Here is an 18,634-nt window from a genome sequence, read left to right on the forward strand (position 1 = left end):
GAATATTCACAGCCTGATGAAATCGGTATAAATTCTGCATGTTTGTCTGCATATAAATTCTGTGTTTAATACTGCAAAATACGCTTAATGTTACAGTCAGTGTCCTTGCAATTCAGTTTAAATCAGAACATCCCAATTGAATGAAAAGATGTGAAAACTAAGTATTGTGATAAAACATTTGCCTCACATTTTTAGGAAGAAAAAATAACATTTGAGGTGAGTGATAATCCTACATACCTCAGAGATATGATAGGGATGTAACAATATTGTAAATACCGTCATACCGCAATAGTAATTTTTTTCGATATTATTGTAGTCACATGACTCAATAAAACTATAGTTCTGAGAAAAGTTTGCTTAGGCAAATGAAGCGAACGGGAGGTAGCGGGAACTACAAGTCCCATCAGACTAGGCGTGGCCATCATCCCTTGCGGTCAGTTGTTACTACAGATCCACTAATGCAGAAATAGAGTGTGTTGCTAGTAGCGGGGAAAAATAAGAGCTGGAAATGATCGAACCTAAAGCAGGTTTTAAATCGGATGTGTGGAAGCTTTTCGGTTTCTTTCTAAAAAAGATACGAAAAAGGGGAAAAGGTGACAGACAAAGAAAAAAACGGTATGCAGGCACTGCCAGAATGTGGTAAAATATAAGTTGAGAAATACAACTAAAGACAGTCATGGGGACTGCAGAACACAGCACACTTGTTAGATTGATGCAGACATTGACTTGTACCGCAAAGAGACCTCTATCTCACTCATGGCTTGTCCTCTCAAGTGGTAGAAAGACAATGCACAACGTTACCCACTGCTGTCAACCTTGGCTAAATCATATCTCTCTGTCCCAGAAACCTCAGTCCCAAATGAGAGGGTTTTTTTCTGTTGCTGGGAACATGCCCAGAGATCCCAGCTTTTACCAGATTATATTTATATGATAATTTTCCTCAAAAAACCCATCTCTATCTAAGTGAGTGAGTGATTAAATGTTTAATGTGAAGAGTTTTCAACAATACTAAATTGAAACTTTATTTTTTTTTACATGGTTTAATAGTTTTTTGTTATTAAAATTAAAAAATTTAAGTTCCTGTTTCGAAACTTACAGATAGATGGCTAATTTGTATGTCATTGATATGTTCAGTGCTAAGGTAAATAAACACTTTTGGCACTTTTTTCGAGTCTTTTCATTAGTTTGGTTTTTCTGAAAATTATTCAATAAATACCGTACCGTGCCATTCATACCAAGGTATTACCGTACCGTGAAATTCTGATACCGTTACATCCCTAGTATATGACCTTATTATTTTTATTTGAGTGTTAGGCTTTACAGTTATTTCTAATCAATGTTGTTGTGCAGTTATGTTGTGACATTTATCATTATACATAATCTGAGTATAAACAAGTTTATGAGAGTGTTACTCCACCACAGTACTATAGCAAAATACAGCGGGAAAAATAAGTATTAAAATCGTTAGTTTTTTTTCCTGGGAATAATATTTCCAAAGGATCCATTCTCATGGAATTTAACCAAATTTAGGTAAAAACCCAAACAATACAAACATAAAAAAAAATAAAAATCTGAACAATAAGTTATGTGTAATAACAATGGAATGACATAAGGAGAAAGTACTGAACTACTGAAACGCATTTAAACTTCATATAAAAGGCTTTTTTTGTTGACGGCAGCTTAAAGACACCTCTCATATGAAAAATGAAGTCATATGAATTGCTTAGGTATGAATTGTTCACGGCCTTCAACAGAGTGTAAAAATCTTGATGGTTCTGTGGGTCTTTTCTATCAAATCTGATATCTGATTCCTTGGCTGTTTTTGGATCATTCTCATGCTGAAATGTTCACCCTGATTTAATTTTTATCATCCTGCTAATGTAGATGTTGGACTGAAGCAGCTAATATATGTTTACAATGACGAATGGCATAGGGTTGCTAAATAACTGCTGAGAGATTTCAGTTGCTGTCTGGGGTTTCCTTGCCTTTCTACACCTCCCTTTCTTCATGTGTTCAATATTTTTTATTACGCATAACTTAATTTTTAAACTAATTAGAATAGATCTGTGCATATATTGCTTTCTTTGGTTGTTTCCAACATCCAGGGAAAATTTCAAGTCAATGGCACCTTTAGAAAGATGTTTTATGACAAAAATGGTGATTTGTTCAATACTTATTTTGTATAATAAAACCTCTCCTTCTAAAATATTTAATGTGCTATCTGGCCAGTACAGTGTTTTATTATTGGTGAATCACGTCAAAGGCATTCTAGAAATGTCACTGCCACTTAGCAAAACCATGACTTTCATTTGCTCAGATGTATATGAAGAGATGTAAAATCCTCTTAATGACATTTAAAATGTATTTCATTCTAAAATTAGCATTTTTCTCAGACTCTTGTATGTAGGTTCAGTAATTTCACATGTACAGTATGTTGATGAATAGGGTATTTCCATTGCCTGTAATATAAAAAAAACGAACCTAAGCATTTGAGAGGTTGAGAGAAATGCTTGTTTTTGATAGAAATTTCAGATGGAATTTAGAGGCCTTTGCATCTGAATAATTCATATATTTAAACAAAAATCCAACCCAGACAATGTTAATGAAAAAGAGCAAACCCTTTGACTGTGTGAATGCTAATGTGAGTGGTTTGTGCAAATTTGTAATAAGTACCACTTCTTGTGTGCATTGCTTCTTTATATTGAGTCATTTAATGCCTTCCTCGTTTCTAAGCTGTTTCGACTAAATGTAAAAGGTACTGTAAATGTAAAACAAACACCAGATCAACAGTGTAATTCTAGCAAGCAGGCTATAACAGAGCCAAACAGCTTTGCCCTTTTCTGACATTGTAGCAACAACATAAAATGTAAAATTGGAACCAATAATTGTAAGCTCAGTAAACAAAAACATAATTACAGGTTCAACTGATTGCCTCAACAAGTGTGAATTTCTCCGTCTTTCAAGAGAGGCTTCTCTTCGTTGTCTAGAATTTAAATTTGGTTTGCTCTGGAAGCTGTTGTCTGTAAAACAATTACTTTTTCAATAATATTTACTTAGAACCTACTCAAAGTCATGACAAAGTCATGGTCAGAACCAACATTGGTAAAATGCCTAATGCTAAAAATCTGTCATCTGAGCAGTACTTAATACATGTATACTGGAAAAAGTTTTGAGATGATAGAAAAAAATGACAGTTTTTCCACACTATGACACACATATCGTAAATCAATGGCACATGCTGTTTCCAGTCACTGAGACTAGTCATGTTGTTACAGCAGGAGAAGATAAACCTCAGTTTACTATTGATTGCTGATATGTTACACTACATACAGTATAACTGTCCAAGGGAGGTGAAGGAGAGCAATCGCTCACAGCAGGCGTCCAAACACGCACATTGAAATTTGTCATGGTCTTAGATCACGACCGCCCTCACTGACCTGTTAAAGTAAGATAGTGGTTTGACAGGAATTTGGTCTGGTCCATTTAGGATTTGTTTTAAACAATCCCACAGATTGAAGGAAATACTTTAAATTGGTTATAAAAGATATCCTGTTGAATAAGGTATATGGTCTATCCCTTATGAATTATTGTTGGGATTGCTTCAAGAGTCTCTTATAATTAAAGAAATGCTCTGACCCTGATTATGAAATTTTTTATTCTACAAAAAATAAAAATAAAACTTAACTCTGACTTTCTAATACTGCACTTTAATTTATTCTATATTTTTCTACTTTTTGCATGTACTAATATATAAAATTACTTTGATCTTCTAAAATTAACTGGCAACCGATTTTCTTAAGACTTTGTTTTGGATAAACCTACATACCTTTGAATAAATATAGATATAAAATAGATATAATGTATATGTAAAAATGCAAAATGTAATTGCCTCATCTTTATATTGTTGCTTGGATATTTCATCTTACTTGTGTATATATAACTGTTTAAGTGATACAATATTGATTTATCAGTCAGCTTGCAATCTCATGCAATGCAATACACAATTTTACCTTAAAATATACATTACACATATCTAAAAAGATAATAGAGACACTCCAAAAAATAATTTGTTGAATCAACATGATATAATCGTAGCACCCATTGTGCATCTAAACAAACCAAGTAAACTTGAACTAAAGTAAAAAAATAACAAAAATTTTAACGAGAACATTTGTAAAAACTTTTTTTAAAGCTGTAAAATAGTAACACAAAAGAAAAAAAATGGTATTTAAGAAAATACCAATTACAAAAAAAGATGTACTGAGCATCAGTGATTGTTCCACTCCCAGAAAGTATTTGAAACAGCTACAGTCAGTTGACAATATTGTTGCAATATCAGTCTATTTAAAACATTGCAGCTTCCCTAATTATGCTAAGCTTGATTGCTTAATCACCCCATGGAAACAGTGTCTAAACAATGCTTCTGTCCAGCTACAAATGTGCACCTTCTACATTCAATCACTATATAGTCTTGTTTAAGCACATGCTCTAGTGTTCATGCCTCAGTAGCTTGTTTGAAGGAAACAGTGCAAAAATGAAATCGTCAACATGCAAAAGAAACTACAAGTGCCAAGAATAAGGTGTACATATATATGTGGAACACCAAAACTGCAGAATTCCAAAAGTTCTGTCTGTTAAGCTAAGCATGCGCAGTGACCTCTTCTTATGTTGTTTTATTGGTGGTTATGCAAACCAGCTTATAAGTGCATAATACCACCTACAGTAACTCACCAGAGAGAGTCAGTGATATATTTAGAGCTTAAATCTCATTCAATCAACAAGTTTTCATCTCATTCATTTGATTATTTCTTCATGAAGTTTCAAACAACTAGAATGAATCATAGAATCATAGGTAACAAAAGTTACTTAAACATAAAAAAATTCATTCAAAATAATAAAAAATAATATGTATCATTCATGGATTTCTGGGAATGGGAGTTTACTATTTTCCACGTCTTGTGGAATAAGTATCTTGTCACACTCCTATCTAATATGTTGTATTATTTTAAAGACTACTAATTAGGGATGCTTCGGTTGAGGCCAGAGATTGGTATTGGCTGATAATCACATTTCATGACTCGATCGCTACTCGCTTATCTTATGAACCGATCGCAATTGTTTGTTTACGAGTTTACAAACATTTTTACTTATAAGAAGTGAAATATTTACATAATACCTTTACATATCAAAATTGAAAGTTCTGTGTTTTCAACAATATTGCAAGTTCATTAAAACTTGGCTGAAAATATCAGGGAAATAAAAAAAAAAGCAAGATAATTTTTAACTTGAATATTTAGTCATATAACTTATTGTAATAAACAGCAGTTTATGGACCTATTTCCTTTTAGTAAAGAAGTAATGGATTTATAGTTGCATTTTAACTTCTAGTTATGCATCAAATATGTGCCCCAAACTTCATTGAGACATGTTAAATAATTATTCTTTCATTTGCAATGTTTCCAAATTGCTTTGCTAGTGATTTTTAATTTAAATTTTTGTACCTGTTTTCTCAATTATTTTCTGTAAAGGTGCTTTTGACCATGACATGTCCACACTAAATCATTTTAAGAGACATGTTTAAGGAATTAAATGCAACATCTTTGATTTATTCTTTTAAGTAAGGAGAGATTTCCGTTTTAGTATACTACTTGTAGGTAAAATGCAATGTATGCATTTTAATGTAATGCTTGAAGCATCAGAATCGGTACTTGGTATCGGCCGATCACCGTGACAAGGTATTGGTAATCAGTATCAGCTGCAAAAGTCCTGATCGGAGCATCCCTACTAATAATTTATAATAATATTTCAGCCGTACCCCCAATATCTCATGTGGTGTAATGTACCAGAATTTATAATTTGTAGGTATTATGCCATCACATTCTGTAGCCTCACAACATTAGGTTCATGAATAAACATTTTTAAAAATGATGTATCAAATCCTGCCCTGTTGGCTATAAATCTGTGTCACTCAGAATTCTGGAACATTCTTTTGATTTGATTCAAAATCTAACCTAAATACGTGTACCCTTGACTACAGTATTCAAGATATTTCACAGGGATTATTGAACGCATAATCCCTTAATATAGTGCGCAATGCATCTTACCCTTCATATGCGAGTATGTTTCCAATAGCAACAAGGTTAACTCGTCATTGTCAGATGTGAACGCACACAACACACATTTTATCCTGTAAACAACCGCTCTCATCTCGCTAAAGGTCTGTTTTAATACTCTTACATGTTGTTTACAAGCCTTGGGAAGTAATATCGGTGACAAGCCTCTCTTGACCCCAATTTCAACATCTTGATCCCCATTTTGCACCATGTGTTAGAAATCTTAACATGGATGTAAGGAGAATCACAGTGTGTAATTGACCCCATCTCTTGCTTTCTAAGCTGGTCTTTAATCTGTTCTGTTTGTGCGCAGCATTACGGAATGGCTCTTAAAGACGGACCCTCTGTGACCCTGCTTATCCCTTTTCTTTGTCCCTTTTCATCTCGTTCCTTGATTTATATTTTACTGGTGTTCGCTGTGACAAGTATTGCTTTTAAAGGGATAGTTCACCCAGAAATTCTATCATAATTTATTAACTCTTTACTTGTTTCAAACATCAACGAGATTCCTTCTTCTTTTGAAAACAAAAGAAGATATTTTGAAAAATGTTTAAAACCTGTAACCATTGACTTTCATAGTGATTCTCAGTGGTTACAGGTTTTTAACTTTTCTTAAAAATATATATATATATAATTTTGTGTTCAACAGAATAAAGAAACTCATGGACTCATTTGGAACAACTCGAGGTTGAGTGAATTTTCTTTTTTTTTCTTTTGTAAATTATCTCTTTAACATTTCTAGTCATCTGGAAAAACAAACATCAGCATTTAACTTAAACTTCAGCATTTTAATTCAAATATGAATTATTATTATATTGTTAATATAAAATATTACAAAGTATGATTCATGCTGATAAATTAATTAAACTGGATACAAAATTAAAGGTTTTGAGCTTAAGGAACCAGCTGGCATCATATAAAACGTTTTTAATAAAATCTCAAATGTGAAATAACAAAGTAAAATTGTGGAAAATTAAATATTTACTTTACCTTTTTTTTAAATGCATCAAACGCTTACCAATCTCTTTCATGAACTGTAAAACCTATAATATTTTACATGTGGATTTGGACAATAAAGATGCCGTGTGGCAAATACATCTAACCTGCTGAGACAAAAATCCACAAGTTTCAAATCTTAATTAAAAGCAAAACATTTAATAATAGTCCTCCATTTTTTTAAATCTCAACTCCATCTACCACCAGTGATCAGTCAGCGGCACTTTGCATGCTTTTTGTTACTTGCACTTAAGTGAAATTATGATGGGATGTGCGCAGGAATTAAGATGGTTAAAGCACATGTGTGCATTACCTCAGCATTACTTTATTTTTAACATTGGTCAGATAATGAAACTTGCACCAACCTGATTTCAACCAAATAGGACACGTTACTAGATTAACATTTATGTTGCTCCTGGAACAACATTCAGATTAGCCAATCAGAATTAAGAGATTTTATAAGTTTAGGCTTACGGTTTGGTTAATGCACTTCTACATGATTGTTATTAATCTATTATTCCCCTCTGATTTTGAGTATAATTTACAGTTCAAGTGTTCACACTTAGCTGATGATTTATTTTAAAGCTTGTTTGGCATGCTGTCCCGGGAGAGAGCCCTGAGCTCATAAGATCCTTAAGCCCGGGGCTCCCTCCCGTTTGCAAGGCGAGAGGGGAGTTTAAGCTCAGGTAGCAGCTGTAGCAACTAAGGAACAGATAGTGATTGCTCTTAAGAGATAACAATTTCCTAGGAGCATCTCTACGGTGCCGTTTGGATTAGTTAATTAACTTAAGTTGCATGTTTTTGGACGGTGGGAAATCGGGGAACACGGTGGAAACCCATGTGAGCATGGGAAGAATGTGTAAACTCTGCAGAGAAACGTCGGCTGGCTTGGTAAGGACTAGAACCAGTGACATTCTTGCTGCGAGGCAACAGTGCCAACTACTGGGCCACCATGCCACCCATCTAGAAAAGGAGGAGGAGTAGGGGCGGAAGGCGGTATTCCTCAAACGAAGATGGCTGTCATATGGAACAGAGAGTATTTAAAGTGGCTTAGGAATCGTCTGATTGGTGAATCATAAATTGAATAATGCGGGACCGGCTGCAAGCAGTAATAGGCACATGATCCTCCCGTGATCCTATCTTTAGTAGATAGGACATAATTAGATTGGACAGGAAGTGAAGTGGGAGAGAGAGGGGTAGGGTTGGGAAATGTCCTCGAGCCAGGATTCGAACTCGGGACGCCCTGACGTGCAACACGTTAACCACTAGGCTATTACCACTACGCCAACTGGATTACTTTTTTGAAGAAAAATTATGTTCCAGGATCAACATAAATGTTAATCATTGGATCGTACATGGCAAAATCGTGATGTGCTGAAATTTAAATGTAATACTAATGCATCAGTCCTTGCCTTGGTAATGTAAGTGTATTGTAAACTGTTCAACCCGGGCTCATTGTGGAAACGTAGCCCCTCGGACGTTTCTGGAGGCCGCAGAATACGTCCCGGGAGGTACGTATTCGAGCAGTTTTTGTTTTCGCGAATCTGCGAGAGGCTGCTGGGCGCTTTTTCGCATCTCGGGACGCTTCTCTGGAGCGCGCGCTGTTCGCGTCCGCGCTGTTCTCGCGTGAAAAGCCGCCGGAGGCCGCTGTAGAGCGGCCGTCCGTCCGACTGACTGGTTGAACGACTGAATGATCGCCCGGGCGGCCAATCGGCTGACCCAGCCGCCCTCCTTCTCCTTCCCTAAACCCAAGCGACGATTTGCAAAGGCCCTCGTCTGATTTTGACCGCGTTTTCGGATCTCACCCCATCGCGAACTCGTTCGCTTGTGTTTTTTTGGATTCTGTTTTCATCTTACCTGATTTCTGGAACCACTTTTCCCACGGAACCACGAGCCGTCAGCTGGCAAGCGCGAAGAGGTGTCACTCCGCCCTGCAGTGTTTGCTCAATAAAAATACAAATAAAAATTGTGGCCATACGTACCTCTGGCCACTTAAATCGCGGTCTCCAGAAACGTCCGCGGGGCTATGTTCCCAGAATGAGCTTGGGTTGAAACTGTTATATGGACGATGGTGAGATATTTCTGATTTTGGGACTTCTTTTTCTGATATTTACATTGTTGAATAACAATAAATATATAAATAGCACTCTTACCCCTTTAGCTAGAGAACCTGGCAGTCAGGGAACAAAGCAGTGACGTCATGCACACGTGTTCTACCACAGTCAGACAAAAGGCTTCAAACACTAGTTAAGCCAAAAGATTTTAGCAACATATTTATACTTGTTAATTACAGTTTGCTGTCAATATGTGATGATCTGGGGCAGTTGGACCTGTGCATTTCAGTAGGGTTTGGATTCATGTCGGGTTTGGTATTTAAAGTATGTCTCGGGTTTGCACGGGTTCTTGTTTTCAAATAACCTAAAGGGTCCAAGTCAGGTCCGTGCAGCACATTTACAGGTCTTTTGGGTTCAGGTCTGAATACCTGGACCCATGAAGACCTCTACACTGAAAGCATATGGTCTGATTTTACGATATTTTTGGTTCTTTTCTAAACTTCGAACAGGTCAGGGCAATTGCTGTCTTTGGAGGATGATGGAGCTCATCCAAAATATCATAATCTGTGTTCCATGATGAACGATGGTTTCATTTGTTGGAACAACATTGTAATTCATAAAGATTTTTCATTTTTTGGGGTCAGCTATCCTCTTAACAACATTCCTTCATTTATTTTATTTTTTTTTCCGGCTTAGTCCCTTTATTAGTCTGGGGTTGACACAGTGGAATGAACCGCCGTTTTATGCAGCAGATGCCCTTCCAGCTGCAACATCCATACACACTCATTCACACTCATACACTACGGGCAATTTAGCTTACCCAATTCACCTACAGCACATGTGTTTGGACCTGTGGGGAAATAGGAGCACCTGGTGGAAACTTGCGCAAACACCAGGAGAACATGCAAACTCCACACAGAAATTCCGAGACTCGAACCAGTGACCTTCTTGCTGTGAGGTGATCCTGCTATCCATCACGCCACCATGACGCCCCTCTTTAGAGGTTACTTTACTTAATTAATACATAATGAATGTACCATATTTTAATGTCAACTTGAAGAAATGTTACAGTGAATAATAAATCAGTTATATTAGTTATAAGCCCAAGCTTACAATTCAAGCTTTTTAAAACATACAAGAACAGAATATTACTGACTGATGAAGGTTTCGGTACCAAAGTTTACTCAAAAATCTGACAACAAAGACCGGATTCTCTCTCTGAAGATACACTAATGGCTGGGATGCAACAAACATTTCTTTACAGGTAATCTGCTAATTGGGACCCAAGTATCCTGCCGCTCTCTCTCTCTCTCTCTCTCTCTCTCTCTCTCTCTCAGATTCCCATGTTAGCCCTTCTCTTTGTTGGTGTTTGTAGGTCTTCATTAACATTCTTTTAAAGTCAACAAGCAGCAAAAGCCACTTTTCCCTTAATGTGATGTATTTCTGATATAAAAAGAAAAAAAAGCATGTGTGAATGCATTTTACCTTTTGGAAAGATTAAGTTTGCTAGTCATTTGATATTGCTATATATATATATATATATATATATATATATATATATATATATATATATATATATATATATATATATATATATATATATATATTGACTATATATGAGTGATATAATGTTGAATGTGAGATTTATTGATCTGTTAAATGGGGGGTATTTTAAGTCGGACAGAAAATATCCACTTATAATAGCTCTCTCAAGCACCAAACAACACCTTAACAACCAAAACACCAAACAAGCACACTAAAACCCATTGAGAACATTCACATATAGAGTAATACTTCACCTTTTCTCTTCCTTGTAGATCTTCTTAGTCACCTTTTAGAACGTGACTCTTAGCACTCGGATGATGTGGCCACTGAGCTGCCATCTCACCACCAAACATTCACCCTTAACCTCTATTTCTTCCTCCGCCTCTCCTTTTCAGTTCAGATCTAAGTTCAGCGAGACGTCATTCATTCTTACAGAGAGTGATCTCTTTTTCTCCCCTGCTTTCTCTGTCCATTTCTGCCCCCTTTGCCCTCTCATTCTTTTCCCTTTGTCAAGTTAGATTCCATCACTTGGTGGAATTGTAAACGCATCATTACACATGAGTAAGTGTCTCATGTCAGACAGACTTCTATAGCTATATAACCGTGTTTTCACATAACGAAAACTAAACTGACAATACTAAGAAAAAACACTATTTAAACCATGAAGCACGTGCACAGTACTTCTCTATACATGTCTCTCTCTCAATTTTACCTAGATTATCTATAAGTTACAGTTTTGTTATCATCTACCATGCTGTATAAAACCTGGATGAGCACAGAACCCAAAAGAGAATATTTTAAGGAATATTGGAACTCTTTTGTCCATACATGAGTCCAACCAGGGCTCATTCTGATAACGTACCTCTATATACATTTCTCGGGAGCGTCAAATACATCCCAGGAGCTACATTTTTTTGCAGTTTTTTTTTCACGAATCCACCAGATGCTGCTTTGTAAGCTTTTTCATATCTCAAATTTCTCAAGCCAGTGCCATTCGTGCCTGTTGTTCATGTGTAAATCCACCAGAGGCGGCTGATTTTACCACATTCTCACCATGTTATTTACTTATGTATTTTATTTTTTGGCTTCTGTTCGTGTCTTACCCGCTCTTTGGAACCGTTCTTTGTCAGACTTGAACCCTGTCATCGTGGTCAACTCTTCTCTGCATTTCAAGTCCGCTGAGTTAGTGAGCAGACTGGACAAACTGGTAAAAGCGTGAAAGCCTTCCATATGGATGTAAGCGGTATGCTGGTAAACGTGAAATGGAACGAAGACATACCGCTCGGTAGCGTTCCTTTTAAAGACGAAATGTAGCCATACATACTTTACTTCGAAAGACTTACCCCTCACTGCCAAAGGTCCAAAATTTGTCCCATACATGATAATAATTGTGAAAATAATCCTTTAAAAAAGGCGGAATTCTCTTTTGTTGCTTTAGTGGGACTTCAGCTACTCAGTTTTGCCCAATACAAACAATTTTTCAACATCTAGCTGTGCAAGAAAACATACAACCTGATGTAAGTGAAGTGACAATATACATTACATTTATTAATTTAAAACTTTAAAACAAATTTATATTTTTCTAATATAACATATGATGTATTTTATTTTTTAAAAATGTGTTTTTCCCCATATTCTACATTTTTTTGAAAATATTTTTACATCAAAAACTGCTTATGAAGACCATCCAACGAGCTAATACAGCTTGTATTAAAATAGTTCTTAAAATGTTATTAATAAAATGTTATTAATAACATATTAAGAAAATTAAATAATAAAACATTTTATAGAAAATGTAGCAAAGAACTTTCACTTTTTGAAAAAAAAAAAAAAAAAGAACCACCTTTTTCACCAGGCTGGCTTTGGGCCTTTTACATGCCATTTACTTACTGTTATTCACGTATCTACTTAATAAAAAACATTTTTTTTTTAAAATTGCAAAATATGTTTTGGGGCCTACTGAAAGAAAACATGACAGCAAACATTAATGGCAAATTCTTACAAATTCTGTTAGTTTTTTAGTCTTGATTGCAATGGTATTTGTAAGTTGGTATGGAACTTTGGCAGCACTGGTGGGGTGATGTGAATGGGTTTAGAATTTTTTTATTTTTATTTTTCTTCTATTTTTAATGACATTTGGAAGGTTTTCCATGTCCTTTCTTATGCAAAATCAATAAAAAAATACCCCATATATAAAACCTTACAAATTACATATTTTTAAAGAGATTGTTTAAATAAAGTACATTAAAATACCGTACCTCCCGATTAGCTTTGCAAACTCCATTTATTGAAATTGTGGTTGTAAATATTTGATTCACAGCTTCAGTTATTTCTCCATTTTGTGCTCTAGATGTTTTTCTTTAGCTAGAAATGCTCAGGTCTTTTCACCTACATAGTTAAACCTTGGGCAGCCATAAGTACGATGGGAAATTAGATCCCGTATGCTTTAGACATCATCAAAATGCGTCTTATGATTTGCATTTAGACGAGCTGATTATTATGCACTATTGTGATGTTAAAGCAGATTCTGTAGGAAAAGACAGCAGACTCGTGTTAAACAGTGTGTGCTTGTGAGTGCATGTGACAGAAATATTGCATAAATATGACAGTGTCACTGTAAGATGCATAAATGATGATAGATGGTGACACTGACAAATTGTTGGTTTTCATTTTAATCATCTAATTTAAATGTTGTTTGAGAGAGCAGACGTTATGTGGGGACAGCATCAGATTGCAGTGTTGCTTTATATTACATGTTCATATTGGCTTGTTGGCTCTGTGGGATGAAAATTATTGCATTATTATGAATTAAAATGATTAATTCTAAATGTATTGCTTACTATAGCAGTGGTGATCCGTGTAAAGCTCAGCTCTTGTTTTGCATTCCTGCACTGTAAAAAAATCCTGGTTGTCTTAGTTTAATAAGTTACAATGAGCTAAAACATGCTGTTAGGACTAATTGATCATATATTTTTTACAGTGTGATAACCTTTTTATCGCATATCAAGAATATTTACAATAGAAATCTAAGGGGAGAATCTAATCCTAATGTAAAACAATTTCACCGTGACCTGACAACCACAAATCCTGGCTATTCTTAAATACTGTGGATGGTTTAACTCAGCAGTAGAAAATAGTGCAAAATAAAATCCCTTATGACTTAAAAAAAGCTTTTTAAGCCCTCAGTGTGCAATGTGAAAAAAAGAAAGATTACAAGTATTAGAAAAATAAATCAAATAGCATCACAATGTTAATCTCTGAGTTTAGGTTAGTAAATTTACAGACCTTAGATAAATGTTTATACAGACCGAAGATATGGAGTAAGTTAAAGACTGTAAAAAAGGGACTACAGCTATAATAGATTTTTTTAGGTCATATGGTTCCTTATGTTTATGCAGACCTGACATTTATATTTTATTTTGCTACTTTTTCTGCTATCTTTTGAGCCAATCACAAATAGGTTCCACTTTATACTGCCTCCAAATGTATGTGTGAACTTGCATGGTATTTGTAAGTATATATACATGTACAGTTGAAGTCATTTCTAAGTCAATTATTAGCCCCCCTTCGATTTTTTTTTTTAAATATTTCCCAAATGATGTTTAACAGAGCAAGGAAATTTCACAGCATATCTAATAATATATTTTTTCTTTAGGAGAAAGTCTTATTTGTTTTATTTCGGCTAGGATAAAAGACGTTTTTCATTTTTCAAAAACCATTTAAGGGACAAAAATGTTGTAACTGTTGTATAAACAAGCAGACACACACACATGTACACACATATATAAGATCTATTGACAGTATCTGTTATATTATGTCAGTTTCCAACGAATATCATATTGGCTCATTCGTCAGTTTTAAAAATGAACATCATATGCTTCCACTTTAAGATTACTGTGTATTTCAAAACCCATATGACTTTTTCTTCTGTAGCAGTAAATAATTATGAAGATCTCATACTCGGAGGTTCCATGCAGTTATAATAAATGGAGACTTTGAATTTTCAAAATGCACATTTTGTGATGAAGCCTATGAAAGAATCATGGAAGAAAGTCTTGTGTGCTTTATGAAGACATCCGTAGTCATGCAGTATTGTCGATGAATAACAAATTTCTTATCCATTTTTAGGCTTATACACACACTGCAGCATGATTCCAATTCTGTGCACAGTTCAACAAATCACAGGGGTTAAAGCCACATTAAACAAGTGAATTAATTGTTTTAAAAGGCTGGTGTTGACGAGTGCTTTTACATAAATTACGTACATTGTGTTTAAAACAAAATCAAATAAATGGTGTATTTAAATCTGTGTCTCATATGCAACAATATGTGCTGCATGAAATGACTGCATAAAGTAGTTTGCCACTGTAATGTTATTTTCGATGTACAATGTAAGAAATGTAAGATGCTGGAATGATTCTGGACAAACAAATCAATAATTGGAATTAGTTCCTGTTTTTAAATGAGGTTGTCAATCCTGAAATTTTACAGTGTAATTCAAGAGTTTTTATCTGTTGTTATTTCATTATACACTGTGAATAGTGTTATTATTTTTGTTTATTAGATATTTTATTGCATATATATATATATATATATATATATATATATATATATATATATATATATATATATATATATATATATATATATATATATATCAATACCACAAAATGTCATGTTTAATTAAATGTTTTACCTCCCAGTTCTCATTATATCATGTAATTAATCATGTTATTATCATGTAATCATTTGTGATAAGTTTACTGACTGAATTTTTCTACACCAACCTTTTACCCCCAGTGTAGTTTTATAGAAAAAAAGAGATAAGTGCAGCTACTCAAGGTTTATGATTCATTGTACTACGGAAGAAATGAGGTCTTACTGGTTTGGAATAAAATAAGGTTATTGTCTAATCTTCATTCTTAGTAACTTATCCCTTTAAAGAAGTTTTCATAGTTGTACATTACACACACATATGTATATTAGGCACACCTTACTAGTACCAGGTTGGGCCCACTTTTGCCTTCAGAACTGCCTTAATCCTCTGTGGCGTATGTTCAAATAGGAACTGGAAAAATTCCTCAGAGATTTTGGTCCATATTGACATGATAGCCTCACACAGTTTCTGCAGATTTTCAGCTCCACATCCATGATGTGAATCTCCTGTTCCACCACATCCCAAAGGTGCTCTATTGGATTGAGATCTGGTGACTTTAGAGGCCATTTGACTACAGTGAACTCATTGTCATGTTCAAGATACCAGTCTGAGATGTTCCACGCTTTATGACATGGCACGTTATCCTGCTGAAAGTAGTCATCAGAGGATGTGGTCATAAAGGGATGGACATGGTCAGCAACAATACTCAGGTAGGCTGTGGCATTGACACGATGCTCAATTGGTACTAAGGGTCCTAAGTGTGCCAAATATCCCCCACACCATTACACCACCACCAGCAGCCTGAACTGTTGATACAAGTCAGGATGGATCCATGCTTTTAGGTTGTTGATGCCAAATTCTGATCCTACCATCTAAATGTCTCAGTAGAAATTGAGACCAATTAGACCAGGCAATGTTTTTCCAATTTTTTATTGTCCAAATTTGGTGAGCCTGTGTGGATCGTAGCCTCAGTTTCCTGTTCTTAGCTGAGAGGAGTGGCACTCTGGGTTCTGTAGCCCATCCGTCTAAAGGTTCGACGTGTTGTGTGTTCAGAGACGCTCTTCTGCATACCTCGGTTGTAATGAGTGGTTTTTTGAGTTCATGTTGCCTTTCCATCAGCTCGAACCAGTCTGGCCATTCTCCCCTGATCTCTGGCATCAACAAGGCATTTGCGCCTACAGAACTTCTGCTTATTAGATGTTTTCAGAGCCTTCTCTGTAAACCCCAGAGATGGTTAGGTGTGTTAAAATCCCAGTAGATCAGCAGTTTCTGAAATACTGAGACCAGCCAGTCTGACACCAACAACCATGCCACATTCAAAGTCACTTAAATCCCCTTTCTTCCCTATTCTGATGCTCGGTTTGAACTGCAGCAAATCATCTTGATCATGTCTACATGCCTAAATGCATTGCTGATTAGACATTTGTTAACAAGCAGTAGTACAGCTGTACATAATAAAGTGGCAATTGAGTATATATATTAATTCTATTTTTTTTAAAGCGTCAGTCATTAAAATGGCAAAATTAGAATCAAAGCCTATGGGGTCTGTTTCAGAGTTATAAAACATAATTTGTGGTGTTATTTAGTTTTTTTTTTTTTGCTGAAACTTTACATACACACTCTAGGGACATCATAGATATTTACTTGTAAAAGGGGGTATAATAGGTTCCTTAAGGTTTTATGAATTTAAGATTTTAAAAAGTTTCATGGGTTTACATCTAATGTAGTGTTTTCCAGATTAGAACATCACAATGATTCACTGTGTCTGAAATAGCTCATCTTCTCATGCCTGGGTGACAGCAAGCATTCACAGAAGCAGAAACGTGAGTCGGGTCTGAGGCATAATAAGGGCACTCGCACTTTCCAGTCTGATTGGCAAACGTGATGAATTCATGCATTTCTCTAAGGTCCTCCTTTCACATCCTTTTACCCACTGAGGTGATTTGTGTAAAATGCCTCATTAAATTCTAATCGCTGGACTATTTAAACATCAGCAACTGGAATATAACATACAAACCACATTAAAATAGACAAGCTAAAGAATATCAACAACTTACTGTACTGTGTACAGTTCTTCAATTTAAAAGTGCTGGGTTCTACACAATCGATTTGTTTTGGGACAACTTATTAGTTACTACAAATTTAAGTGGATTAAACATAAATCAATTAAGTTGTGCCAAAAAAATCTCAAGAATTGTGTTTCAGCTCATTTTAAATACGTCATTTGAACAAACAGCAAACATGATCAAACATTAATGTTATCAAATAGTGTATTTCCATCAAAGCCGAGGTCTGTGTTTTTACTCATAAGTTATTGAAGAGAGCTAGTTCTTCACTGTCATATCTTTTAATGCATTAATGTTTAAATCCTGTTTCTCACCTGAATAGCTGGTGGGCCAACAGCCAGTTATCGACAAAACATCTCTCTGTTTTTTGGGTCAGCAACTTGGCAACGAGCAGTTCTGGCAGTTTAGGCGAGTTCTGCCACTGAAAGAGAGGGAAAATGCTGTTCAGCTGACCTGCACTCTTATGTTCTGATAATCTCACAGCGTTTTAGACTTCTTAATTTTGTTGACATTATTTTTTTATTACTCTGTGAATTACATATATTTTTAATTAAAAATAAATAAATAATATAAGTAAATTTATTAATTAAAATTTTTTTAATGTATTTTCATTAAATATGACAGATGCAAATACAAAAACTGCAATACATATTTCAAAGTGTATTTTAAATGTATTGACTAGTTATAAAGTTATAAAGCATTTTTGTTTTATGTTTTTTTCATATTATAAATGTTTTATTGAGGAGCTTGTTTATTAATAATCCATATGTTGAAGCATAATCTAATTTATTAGGTGATGAAAAGATGTATTCAAAAACCTCTTATTTTAGCATTGTTAAAATGATAGTAGAAAAGTGGAAAAATATGTGTAAGAAAGAAAAATGTATGTAGAAAAATAATGCAAAAGTAATCAAATAATTCCTCATAAAACTTAAGAAAATTGAAGTCATAAAATAGCCTACATAAAATGTGAACAATGCACATACAGTATGATTGATTTCACAATACTCATAGGGTAAAATTGTTCTGGTGACTTTTAACAGTTCATCATGTCCATCAGTGTGCATATGACTTTTGTGAATGGCAGTGAAGGGAGACATTGATGCTGATAGCTCATGACAAAAACAATAAGGCATATTAAAATTGCAAATATTTGTACAACAGTGTATAACATACAATTTAGGCTAATTACTTATCCAACAT

The 18,634-nt window shown here is 34.9% G+C and overlaps 1 protein-coding gene across 3 annotated transcripts in view; it reads left to right on the top strand.

Annotated features, from left to right (window-relative positions):
* lrp8 (low density lipoprotein receptor-related protein 8, apolipoprotein e receptor) overlaps positions 1-18,634 on the top strand; it is a 332,503-nt gene that overhangs the window by 15,338 nt on the left and 298,531 nt on the right. The gene's annotated exons all lie outside the window — the stretch shown is intronic.

The sequence above is a fragment of the Danio rerio genome, chromosome 6, assembly GCF_049306965.1.
Source record: "Danio rerio strain Tuebingen ecotype United States chromosome 6, GRCz12tu, whole genome shotgun sequence".
NCBI lineage: Eukaryota > Metazoa > Chordata > Actinopteri > Cypriniformes > Danionidae > Danio > Danio rerio.